Below are 13,418 nucleotides of genomic sequence, written 5' to 3'. Positions count from 1 at the left end.
GTAAAAAACAAACTTCATGCCAGAGCAATCTATTGATAAACCCACCGCATAGGGCCAGAGTGCGTGGGCGCATTCGGCTCGCCCATCTAGATACTCTGACGCTCGCCTGATCGCCGGCGAAAGTGTCAGGGGCGATCACTGCTCACCAGGGGCGATTACAATGCTTTATGCACAACTTTGTTTGTCCGAGTCGGGAGTAAAACTGACCTTCATCGGTTTTTCGGTTCCGTTTTGTTAGAACGCCATCAGTTTGTCCACGTCCCTGCCGTGGTTGGAGGAGATAATCCCATCCGCAAGTTTGTTGTGCTATGAGGTTCGCACTCTCGTGTATCATTGACAAGGTGCGGCTGTCAGCATGTTTTTTTTCTCGAAGAAACGCCCGAAAAATGAATAAAAACAAACAGTTCATAAAAGTGCTGGCTGCATTGCGTCTGTAGTTATAATGGGCGCTGATGAGTATTGAGGAAGTGAGCCTACCGGGAGCCAGCTGCTTCAAAACAAATGGGATTGATTGCACAAACTTTAGTAAATTATGTTGGAAAAGGGGGGTACCTAGCTTCACATGTAAGCATTGGAAGAGCCTTTGGCGAGAAAAGATGGTAGCAGCGCGACCTCGCTTGAACCGGCGATAACGCGAGCGTCACAAAATCAATATGGGCCAGCCGGATGTTGCCAACGCTCTCTCGCGTTCTGCGACGCATCAATGTATAGATGATCCTGGAATGCCGTTTTGCCCACTCCGGCCACCACTCTCGTTGATTGATTGATTATGAAGTTTTAACGTGCCGACGCTAATCAGGCTATGAGCCGCGCCTTAGTGGAGAGCTGCGAAATAATTTGGCCTCTTGTGATCGTTAACGTGCGCCGAAATCTCGAACACCGGGGCATTTTAGCTCTTCGCGTCCACCAGAAAAGCAGCCGCAGAAGCCGGGATTTGAACTCGCGTACTCAGGCTCTGCAGCACAACGCCGTTCCCACTCAACCACCTCTCTATTCCTCTGTTTAACTTTTGGAGCATCTGTACATCAGCTAACAAAGTGCGCATGCATAATATGCGATACTGATGCCCAGTAGTTGTTATAAAACCTAAGGTTTTGAAATTCGGCGGCATGTTGCTTTGATACATTATTAAAGGTTAACCAGGCCGTATTTGTAAACATTATGTCCTGAAACATTGAACAAAAAATTATCCAACCACCGAAGTGAACAAGGCTGAACAGCATAATCTACCGAGTGTACGACGGAAACACGAAAATTGGCGGCACTACGTATCGGCCTTGGGTGCTTTTTAGGATGCAGGAAATGATCGGTGAATTGTAGCGTATACTGGTGCGCCAAATAAATCTCAATGAACATTTTGAAGTCCGTGACAATCTTGCAATACCATTTACATATCGACGAGCTTTACCCTCAAATAGGTAATAAGTACCAATATCTACACTGTAATTTGAAAGTTTATCTCGAACAATGCCGAATGAAGCAATAGTTATATTGGCGCACTCGAGCATATAGAACCTGTGCAAGCTGAAGTTGTAGCAGGGTATTTTGCCCCAAGCTACTCCTGTGTAAACATAACAGGTTGCCCATTTCTTTGTGGGGGCTTAGCATTCTACACTTTGAAATTTGCTCTACCTGAATACCTACTTTCATAATGTTCGTTTCGTCCTTGTACGTAAAGAAGTATTTGCCTCGTGGGTAAAAAATATCACATTTTACATGAATACTTTTTGTCAGTTTGCAAGTCATTTCAACTATTTAGACGTATTTTTACTCAAGCGAAATCTTACATTACCTGAGAGTGTTTAATTGGGGCTCATTGAAGTTACACCAGACGTGTCCAGGCAACAATGAAGTATTTCATCAAACAAGCTTGCCCATAAGTAGGGTGGATTTCAGGATTTAGCAGTTCATGGCTACGCTGAGGTTTTCAAAAATGTTCAAACTACTGCATCACAAATCCTGAAGTGCAAGTTAAATCCCCTACTGCTACTGGATATCCGCTTTTTCATCTAAAATGTCAGTGTTTTATGTTCCAAACTTCAATCATGCGGCATTTCATTCAGGAATGTAAAATAATGTTTACATTCGTTCGACAACTTTAGGCGTATGTTCAACCAGACGGTTCAATTCTTTCGAGTAAATAATACCGGCCCCTTCAATGTAATGAATACAACAAACACGAGCGGTGAGTATTTGGTGGCACTGCAACTTATTACGTATTAAATATATTTCCCGGCAAGCCAGGCACATAAAACAACTACAAATGAAAGAATGGATGCCTATGTCCATTCAACGTTTATTGGTAATTACCTCCTTGGAACAACAGCCTATATTTGCCGAAATTAATTTCAAGGTTAACCGAAAAGGCTGTACATGGTATGTTTGCCGGAAAACAATTTTAAACGCCCCGAACTCTTTCGAGTATGTTTTTAATGGATCAAGAATATTTTCAGCTACTTGCGATATATGAAAAGGAATAATTGAACCACGTATCAGTGCAAGCTAGATTGTACTCCATTATAATTGCGTTATGCGCAGCAAAGAAAACCGAGGACCTACCCGCCGTGGTGGCGCAGTCGCTAAAGCGTTGCGCTGCTGAGCACGAGGACGCGCGTTAGATTCCCGGCCGCGGCGGCCGCTGTCCTGATGGTGGCGAAAAGCATAAAAGTTTCTGTGTACGAGACTTCGGCGACCGTTAAAGATCCCCAGGTGGTCGAAATTAATCTGGAGCCTTCCACTACGGCGCGCCTCATCGCCTGCGCTGCGTCGGTGCGTGAAACCCTACAATCAATCTACAAAAACAGAGGACGTAGATAACAAGGACACGTGCTGGTCGTAGACTACCACGTCCTGTGTTTTCTTTGGCGAACTTAACTGAAAGGAATAAACTTCGCAATTGTCAGTTAGGCGCAGCTGGTAATACCATAAATTTAAGCGGGCGGCTTCTTCTAATGGAAAGAGTGAGAGCCGCCATATTAGTGACGGCCGTGTCTCCGAGGGAGCAGGTTTTTTAAGTAAAAAGGGAAACCTGCGGTATTGACCTTCGCTATGCAACCCCGATCTCAACCATTACGTCAGCAGATATCAATACTGCAGTGACATAGTGTGGTGAGAGTATTGCCCGCGATTGCCTTTACCGGACTGGATGACGCTATGCTCGTTGATCGTTGCAACGTCGCCCATAGGATCCCGTTCCAACCTTGCTGAGAAGTTGGTTTGCAGCGAGCAATTTATCGTTCAATACGCGCTTTAAAAACATATTTTAGTGACAATGCTTGGCCTTTGTGAAGCGTCATTTGACCACCTGGAGACTACGGGACCGTATCGTCCTTGGTAGACTGACAGCCAAGAGATTGATCATGGTGGTGTATGCTAGACATTTGCGATCGAACGCGGAGTAAGCAAAAGCTGGGACTCGTTTTCCCCATAAACACTGTCGGTTACGACGACGCATGTGCTAAATTACTAGGTTTCGCTCGTCATTCGTAAAACAGGATGACGGGCAGTTCAAACTTGCGAAGGGAGAGACTACAGCGAGTAATGCGACTGAAGCGACGGCCACGCTTGGGGCGGTCGCTTCATGCACGCGAAATGCAACACAAGTGACAGAGATTCCCTGTTTTCGCTTTTCTTGTTACTCTCTCTCGCTTAGAATGTGAGTTGTAACCGAGAGACAAGCTATAAGACTAAATAAGTTCGAAGGCTTTGACGTCGCTTAGGATCCAGGTGTTATTGCAGGATATTACGACAGGAGCCCTCGCCTGGTCTTTCCGTATCAAGAGTGATGGCGCGACGGCGGCGATGAAAATTGGTAGAGGCCAACCTACCCTGCCCTGTCAAGGGAGCGCTGCCGAGCTGCAAGAGCCCCAGGGATCGCATCGCTTCTGTCACCTTTGATCACTCCAGTGGCACGTCTGAACAACCTTAAAGGAGGAAATCACGAAACGTTTTCTGCCCGCAGAAACTCGGTACACAAGCCAAATATGCTTGCCCGTATTGAGAACGAAGCGGCTGTAACCGGCGCGAGGCGTAGCAGGAAAGGCTTCTCGCCGCCCTTCAAAAACACACAGATGGCGAAAAACGAGTCCCACATGCGAGAATATAAACGCTAGTGTGGCGAAATATTGTTCACGGAATTGTAATTTGCATGGATTTGAAAAGTGCCGACGAAAATAACTGTGACGATGCTAAGCCTACATTCCCCTACTCCGACCTGTCGCGGTGCTGATGAGCGACTCGGTCAACTCGCAACGCCAGCACCAGCACCTGCACGTTCCTTCCATGACCTCCCTGAGCAGCTGTCGGCGGGTCGGCACCTTATCACGGATTCAATGCTTTCTCATGCGCAGTGAGGAGAACGGCTCAAGGTTGGCGATACCTGCGCGCAAGACTCAACACAGGCCATGCAAATATCTTGATCACCGATCCCTAAAATGGCAATCAACGCGTAAAGAAATTTCCATATGCAAAAAAGCGGATGAACGTGTGGTGAAGAGATCATTTACAAACCGCCATTTTGAATTTCAACAAAAGCGGTGATTAAATATCTGTCTCCAAGCTGAGCCAAAACTTACAACCATCCGAGAGCGTATTTCGAGCAACCTAAGTAGGAGGCGAAATGTTGGGGAATACCCTCTACTAAAAATTGTCATCCGTGAGTGTGTTTCGTTTGGATTCCCCTACCTTCTTGGGCGCCCGCCAAAGCTGCTTTCCCTAATTACGAATCGCCATCCAATTTATTGCACGGCGACGTATTTCACCTCGTACACACCCTCCACGTCTGGTGAGTGCTCGAACGTTTCTTGAAATAATTAATCGCGCTAATGAAATACAGGCTCAATGTCAAATGGCAAAATACTCTCCCACTGTGAAGTCCTCAGGTAACGTAAGCATAGGAATGTCTACACGCGTCCAGAAGGCATTGAAAGCTCGCACTCATACATGGCGGACAAATTGTCGTGATAAGTACAGTGATAATTTGTAAACATTACGTCTGTGGTCCTTAATCAAACTAGATATATAACTAAGCCTTGGAGGGTAAATAGGCCCTCCTTGAGCCAAACTACAGATCCTACCTGCCCTTTTCTAACTACTATTCAACATTTCAGATAAAGGCTTTCATTCGTTCCTTTTCGGCTGGAAGAATCCTGAAAGCTATAGTTATCAACAGAAGTGAGCGGGACTGCTTGAATTGCCGACCGCACTAGAACTATCCACCTTCCTTTCCTGCTTTGGTTTTTGTTTTTTTTCAAAAATGGCTATCAGATGTGTTTTTGCTTCAACATATGGAAGCGTCCAACAGGAGCTACATTCCTGTAATGGCGTAATTCGAGCACTCAATTAAACGCCAAGCCTCGGAAAAAATTTAACATTTTTGAGCAGGTATGCAAGGTTCTGATGGGCACGGATCAGTAATTTTTAACTCAGGTTCATTCTGACGCCATATTTTAGGTACTGCATGTGTTTGGTGACTACGTTATGAAAGAAGGTTGATTTAAAAAAACCTGAAAGGTTTTGCAGGGTGCCTTTATAAATGTGCGGTAAAGCAATATGCTCACCGTTCCCGTGCAGTCATTACCTGCAATGCGCGCTGTACGCGAGTGTGCGATTAATACTGAGCGGCACGTTACCGTTGCTGTTGGAGGGCCCCTTCTATTTCTTGCACACAAAGACGGTACAATTTATATTAAAAGTATTTCATAATAAATATATAGTGTGTTTCTTCTGAAACAGTCACGTCCTTCTCTCTGGGGTTGGCTGGCTGCACTAGGTGTGGGGCTTGATCGCAGAAACTATGTAGACGCGGTGGTGTCGCCGGGATCAAGCGAGTTGTTGCTTTCTAGCCCGGATTATTAGGCAAGTAGACTACTTTTTGTGTTTTTGCATAAAAGGCACGAGCAATGAAGAAGACGGTAGCCATCACAAAAATCAAGCGGTCGCATAATCACAGGAAATGTGTTCGGCGAGACTACAACATAAACCGGCATCGTATAAGTGTATTCACTTGTAGGCAGCGGGACAGTATGTCGTCGAGACCAATACTTGTTTTTGATTTATTGATTATGATTAACGCACCGACGCAACGCAGGCGATGAGGAATGCCGTAGTGGGGGGCTCCGGATTAATGTTGACCATCTGGGGATCTTTAACGTGCGCCGAAATCTTGTGCGCACGGGCGTTTTTGCTTTTCGCCTCCATCAGAAAAGCGGCCGCCGTGACCGATAATCGAACCCGCGACCTCGTTATCAGCAGCTCAACGCCTTAGCCACTGAAAATACTTGTCCTTAAGAATTTTTTACCATAACCTTACGGTTGCGAAAGAAAGCGGTAGGAAGCCGAGAATGCCAACTGTGCAGCGCACTTGCCTGCGAGCACAGATATATACATACACAAGTGCGCCCTCATCTTACCTACGCCTAAGTCTCCGGTATTAATTAATGTCAGGTTAATGCCCTGTATTGCATTATTGTTCACGCACATACCTGTTGACATGCGAAAGTAGCGGCGCATTGAGTGTATGCGACACCATATTCATACCATGCTTCCAGTAGCAGTCAGAGATATGGCCAGCGTACTTTCAATGGGTGATTTGAGTCTGGCTTCCTTTGGCAAAAGCGCCTGCAACAATATGCCCGTTTTGTTCTTCTTCTATCATTTGCAAATTCTTACAACGATCATTTCTATCATGATCGTTGTTCATCGGTAACCGTTCATCCATGCATTTTTAAGTATTTCAGCTAGTGGGGTCACTTATGTTGGTCATCAACAGGGGCGTGTCTCCACATGAGAAGAGGAGTTTGACACTCGGATGATTTGCCGTTCACCTTTCTGCCACAGCACTGTAGTATTCTGTGCTGATATTACTGAAATGGCGAGGCATTAGAATTCATTTAGGCATTCCAATGGTAACTTATGAAATAAACTATCTGACAACTATGACCAAGGGTTTGCTTAAAAGTAAACTCAAATTTATACCTTAAGAGCACCCATTTGAGAAAACGGAAATTGTTTGTATGCCTTTTGACTGTATTTAAAATCGTAGATCTAAATGGCCAGGCACACAATTTTAGTTTTGTCAAAATGGTTTCTTTAAATAACGATCTCCAGAGTTCACTTTCAAGCAAACCTCTGATCGCAAATGTTAGATGGAATGTTTCTTATTCAGAGGTTGTTTCTTAAAAGATAAATCTTTCAAACAGTAAGCAGGAAAAAGGAGGGCATAAAAGGTAAAAACCGATGAAGTTGCCATGTTCTTACCGTCCGTGGTTATGATGGTAATTGTATTTGTAAAAGTTGCCATACATACCGACTAGTACAGATTTCACCTTGGAGAGCCATAATCGAGCAAGCACGAGTATACTTCAGCTGTACGCATTCGCTGCACAACAGCAAGCACTAGAGTTCCTTTGAGTGTGTTAATACACAGACGTGCAGGTCTGACGTCAGTGTGAATTAAGAAAAAAGCATGATTTCCGCCACTGTACGTCAATGGTTTCTCGTCGTGCCCAAATGAAAAATGAAAAAAAAAAACGTCGTAAGGACCAAGTTGTCAAAATACGCGAAAAACGTAGCTTATTTCAGCTGATTTTTCTGCTAATGCTCTGTGCAGCAGCGTAGCCGGTAGCGACTGCTCCGATCGACGAGCACAAAATACAAAACCGCATAAAGAATCTTGCTCCTTGACCGATGCCAGGGTTGTAGACGTCGCAAAGATGATTATGGTGCATACGTGTACAACAGCTAGTTGTATACAAAGCTCAAAAGTCATTCACGAGCGTGAATATCAGATCGCTGCGAATGATGTGGAGCTGATCAGTGGGACGTAATCAGTATAAAACCTTTGGGGTTTCATAGAAACATCAAAAAATGTTTCACCAGTATGCTCAAGAAATCACTTCCAAATAACCTTTGGCCATTTAGTTTTTTAGGCTGTAAGCAAAATGTCTTAAAGGAGTTTATAGAGCGATCATCTTTGCACGAAGGATAATGAGCAAATGAGAAAAGACCAATGCCAACAGGCCTGAATAACGGAGCAAGTAAAAAAAACGAGAAGGTACCTCTGTGTCCACCCTGTGTAAGATGATGCACCTTTTACTCACAGGCTTGTGGTATTGCTGCTTTGTCTTTACCCTTTATTAGAGTTATGATTCCACATTTTGGTATTCCCTTTGCCCTGCACAGCTGTAGAATACACGAGGTACTGCAGTGTGTGATGAAATTCTAATTAGTTTTCTTTTCGCTTACCTTGTTTTCCGCTGCAAATTTTATTTTGTTTGGTTGATTTTACGCGCACAGATGGCGTTGGTTCTCAAAATCTGACTTGTCGTCTCGTGCTGTAGCAGCAATTTACCATTCTTCATCGCTCCTCATCATCATCATCACTAGCCTCGTTGTGTCCAATGCAAAACAAAACGCTCTCCGGAAGATCTCCAGCCACGCCTATGGAGTGGTAGCTGAGGCAATTCTTTCCCCATAATTTGCGTAGCCTATCTCTTCATCAAGTGATCGACCTACACCTATTGCTTTTGCGGTTTAGTGACGGCCAATCTGTTAAACGAATGGTCCACCCGCTGTCCGTCACACGCGTTATGTCACCCGCCCATGCCCATACGTAGCGATTTGTGTGTAGAGTGTATTCAAGCTTAGTCTGTTCCCTAATCAATGCCGCTGTTTTCCTAGCCCTCAGCGTGACCCCCCCAATAATTTGTTGCGTGGGCCATTGGGGCGATTTAAGTTTCTATTCAAGTCGTTTGATAAGACCGGAAGTTTCTGCCCCGTCTGTCACTACGGGAAGGAAGCAATAATTGATTCCACGCTTTTTGGATGACAGAAGGAGCTCCCTAGTAGGGATATCTGATTTCTTAACAAAAGCAGGCCACCCGATGCTTAATATGCGGGCAATTTTCTTTTTATGGTTTGGATCAGCAGCTATGACTTGCCTAAGGTATTCGAATTCGGCGACTGTTTAAAAACCTTTATTGCTTACCATGAAGGGATGTGCTTTGGCGTGCTGTTTCCGCATTACCTTGAATTGTTTTCGTTTTTTAAGCCTGCAGACAAACTTTCCGAGCAGAATTGTCAAAGCATGCGCTGCAAACCCAGACAGCTTTCACTAAGCTGGCGTCGGAAAACCTAATGTGACAGATATTCTCTATTTATTCGAACCCCGCTTTCCGTACAATAAATCTGTCTTAACACACCCTCCCGACGGGCTGTAAATAATTGGGACAATATTTGTGACTCCTTTTGTGACTCCCTTTTGTATAGAAATGAGGAAGTTCTGTGATGAATTCATATAATTCCCGTGCCTCCCTCATCTTTGAAGAGCACCCTCTAGGCCTCGTGGACGCCATGATCAGGTACCGCATATATCACTGCTGAAGTGGGCACTGAGTCAAATGCTTTCTACAAGTCTATGAATGCCATATAATGCCATAAAACCGGCGGAACGGGATCAATAACTGTTATGGAAAAACTTTCCTTTGAGTGAAAGGCAGGAGCAAACAATTTTGCATAGAATTCCTCGGATATTTTTAGTGTGTCATCAAAGTTGTTTTTTACCTTACCCGCACCATCACGGAGTGCATACATGTTATTTCTGCAAATGGTGAGCTTCCTTTGAGTCGCTTTCAAACTACTTTGTGTATTAATGTTGTTTCAACTTTCGCAACAATAAATGCACGGATGTCGGCAGTCTTGCTTTTGTTGATCCATTTGGGCCTCTCTTCCATTTCAATTTGGTCCTGGCGCAGTGCAGGCGCTTGTGAATGAGTTCGTAAGTTTTCTGTGAAAGCATGGATTTGGCGTAGGCTTGGCAGCTGTTACACAATGCCGTTCGCTTACCAGTTCGTCCCAATAATGCAGGTGTTCCTTGTAACCGTCGTTCGCCTGCTGCTGCCTGGCCTGGCAGTCATTCCGTTGGACTCGTCGTCGAAATGCACCTTCCTTCCTGGCAATGGCAAAGCAGGCACTGGCCCTCCCCCCTGCGCTACCGCTCCTACGCTGTTGCCAGCGTCATGGCTTGTCTACTCCTCCCCCACTTCACCTTGGGCAGCCCCATCGAAGTCAACATCACCACTCCGAGCACCTATATATCGCGAACGGTCACCAGCGTGAGCTTGTGGGCTTGGCAGCTGTGACAATGCCGTTTGCTTACCCGTTCATCCCAACAATGCAGGTTAGTAAGCACAGCAGTCTCTACGCGAAAAAATCAAGTGATTACTTTCTAGTGCAGCTGCCGGGCCCACAGTGTCTTGCCGCTATCCTTGCCGAGTGTTTACATGCTGTGTACGCTCTACTCTTGTTGTTATCCGGCGACATTGGAACCAACCCTGGTCCGAAAATGAACCAAATCCTCGCAGTACTCGGAAAAATATGTGCTGGGCAAAACAAACTAATATCTGATTTTGAAGAAGTAAAGAAGCAGCTCCTAACAACCGACAAAACAATATCGGATTTAGGGAAGCGCATGACCGAACTAGAACGCCATTACCAGAATATTGTGCCCATACGAGCTGACATCGCCTGAATTCAAGCCGACACTACCGCAAACATACACTTTGTTTTCGAACTTGAAAAACGGCTGTATGACGCAGAAAACCGGTCACGCCGCCATACCTTAATCTTCTATAACCTTCCAGATAATAACGCCAAAGAAACAAATATTGAAACAGAAGAACTTATTATTAACCACTGTCTTGAAAACTTGGAAATAAAAATTGACCCGAAAGTAATAGACCTAGCGCATCGCCTCGGCCGCCACACCACTGATCGTTGCCGCCCGATAATTGTCAGGTTCACATTCTACAAAACCAAAGAAAACACCCTCTAAAATGCCAAAAAGTTGAAAGGAACAGATTTCAGCATTGGCGAAGATTATTCCCTCTCGGTTCGTACTGCCCGTCGTAATCTCGTTGCTTTCGCCAAGCAGAAATCAGAAAAATTCCAGGTACGCTTCAAAACTTTGCACATGGGCTCCAAACGGTACATTTTTGACCACGCATCACAATCGGTCATAGAAGTCGCATAGCGATCACCGCGCCCGAAGACTAAACCGCACCACCGCCAAGACCAATCACGAAATGAACTTGCTTTTCCTGTTATCTTTACTAATATTCGTAGTCTCATGCCGAAGTGTCAACTCGTGTCTAACGTTGTGGCGTCTTCCAACAGCAATATTTTGGTACTAACAGAAACTTGGCTAACCAATGAAGTTAGTGACGCCGAAATGCTCTCGGACTTACCAGATTTTCAGTTATTCCGCGCCGACCACCAATGCGACCGGAGAGGTGGTATGCTAATCGCTGTTGGCCCAGAAATACCCTGTTCTGCTGTCGACATAAAATCTGACCTGGAAGTTTTGTGGCTGATTTGTCGTGCTTCCCCTCAAACATTCCTACTCGGGGTGTGCTACAGGCCACCAAACACCAATACAGGTTTTTCACGTGATTTAAACAATATAATGAGCACACTCACGACCACCTACCCTAACGCTCACATCTTACTTTTTGGTGACGTCAATTTTCCGAAAATTGATTGGCATAACCCTGCACCCTCGTCGGCATACGATGTCGAAACGAGAGATTTTATAGACGTGTGTTTGAATTTTAACTTATCTCAAATAGTGTGAGAGCCCACGCACATAGCAGGCGGCTGTGCAACACCCTAGATTTAACACTAACCGACCGTCCGTATTCCTTATCGTCAGTTTCATACCTACCCGAAATTATTGTAATTATTGTAACACAATGTAATTATTGTAACACAATGTAATACATGCAGATTTTTCCGTCCCTTTTGAGAGGCGCGACAAACTCAAGAAAACACTTACCTTATACGATAAAGGTAATTATGAGGTCATAAACAACGACCTCGAAAACTTCTTTCCATTCTTCGAACATGGCTTTCATTCCCGATCTGTGAACGATAACTGGGGGATTTTTAAAAGAAAGATGAATGAACTAACTGGCAAATTTATCCCCACAATAATATTCCGTAGCACGCCGCAGAAACCGTGGTTTACAAACAAACTAAAGAGACTAGCGAATAGAAAAAAGCGCCTTTGTCGCACAGCAAAAGCAAAAGAAACGCCTGACGCTTGGGCGAAATACCACACAGCCGAAAAAGAATACACCACCGCTATTAGTAACGCGAAATATACGTTTTTGAACAATGATTTACCAGGCATGCTAACCGATAACACGCGAATTGTCTGGCAAATCGTGAACCTTCGGTCTACCAGCACCATCCACCTTACCAATGACTCCGGTCACGTGCTTTCAGATAATCAATGTGCTGATGTTTTTAACACCGCGTTTTCATCTGTATTTACTAGCGAATCTAGCGTACCTTCCCCTCCTGCCCCGGTGCTGTTGACATCCTGTTTGTGTTCAATTGTTTTTTGCGCAGATGGTATTTCATGTGTTATTCAAAACATGAAACTGTCCTCGTCAGGTGGCGTCGAGAGATATTAATTCAAAAGTGTTAAAAAACATCCATGAAACCATCGCCCCATTTCTGTGCTTGATGTATGAGCAGTCGCTCTCCACAGGCATTCTTTCAGACGACTGGAACATGGGCAAGGTCGTTACCATCTACAAATCAGGGGATAAGAACTGTCCATTGAACTACCGTCCCATTTCTTTAACAAGCGTGCCGTGCAAAATTATGGAACATGTCATCTACTCTCAGATTGTAAACTTTCTAGATTCTAACAACTTTTTTCACCCCAGCCAGCATGGTTTTAGAAAAGGATTCTCCTGCGAAACACCACTAGCAATATTTCTACACGATCTGCATGCTAACCTTGACAACAACTTACAAACTGAATCAATCTTTCTTGATTACGCAAAGGCATTCGACACAGTACCCCACCAAAGACTAATGCTAAAAATATCCCAGTTAAACTTAGACCCAAGTGTACTAAATTGGATCAAACCATTTCGAACTAACCGTTCTCAGTTCGTGCATGTGAATTATAAATCTTCCGCGTATCTCGAAGTAACATCAGGTGTACCTCAAGGTTCCGTTCTTGGCCCCCTCCTGTTTCTAATATATATTAACGACTTACCCCTCAGCGTATCCTGTAAAATCCGCCTGTTGGCAGATGGCTGTGTAATCTATCGGACAGTAACTAACACTCACGACCAAACTCTTCTCCAGAAAGATCTTAACCACATTCAAGAATGGTGCGATAATTGGCTTTTGTATCTTAACCCTAACAAATGCAAACTTGTTACGTTTTTTCGACGTAAAAATCCTTTCATTTTTTCATATAATATCGCCAACGTCCCTGTACAGTCACAACCGGCCTTCAAGTTCTTGGTGTCACATTGCATTGCGATCTTACTTGGAATGCGCATATTACTCACGTCATTTCATCGGCTAATAAAACTCTGGGCTTCTTGAAGCGTCACCTA

This window comes from Haemaphysalis longicornis, unplaced genomic scaffold (assembly GCF_048455015.1).
Source record: "Haemaphysalis longicornis isolate Haplotype H1 unplaced genomic scaffold, Haemaphysalis longicornis Haplotype H1 scaffold_2, whole genome shotgun sequence".
In the NCBI taxonomy this organism is placed as follows: Eukaryota; Metazoa; Arthropoda; class Arachnida; order Ixodida; family Ixodidae; genus Haemaphysalis; species Haemaphysalis longicornis.
The sequence above is the reverse complement of the archived record's forward strand: the minus strand, read 5'-3'. Positions refer to the sequence as shown.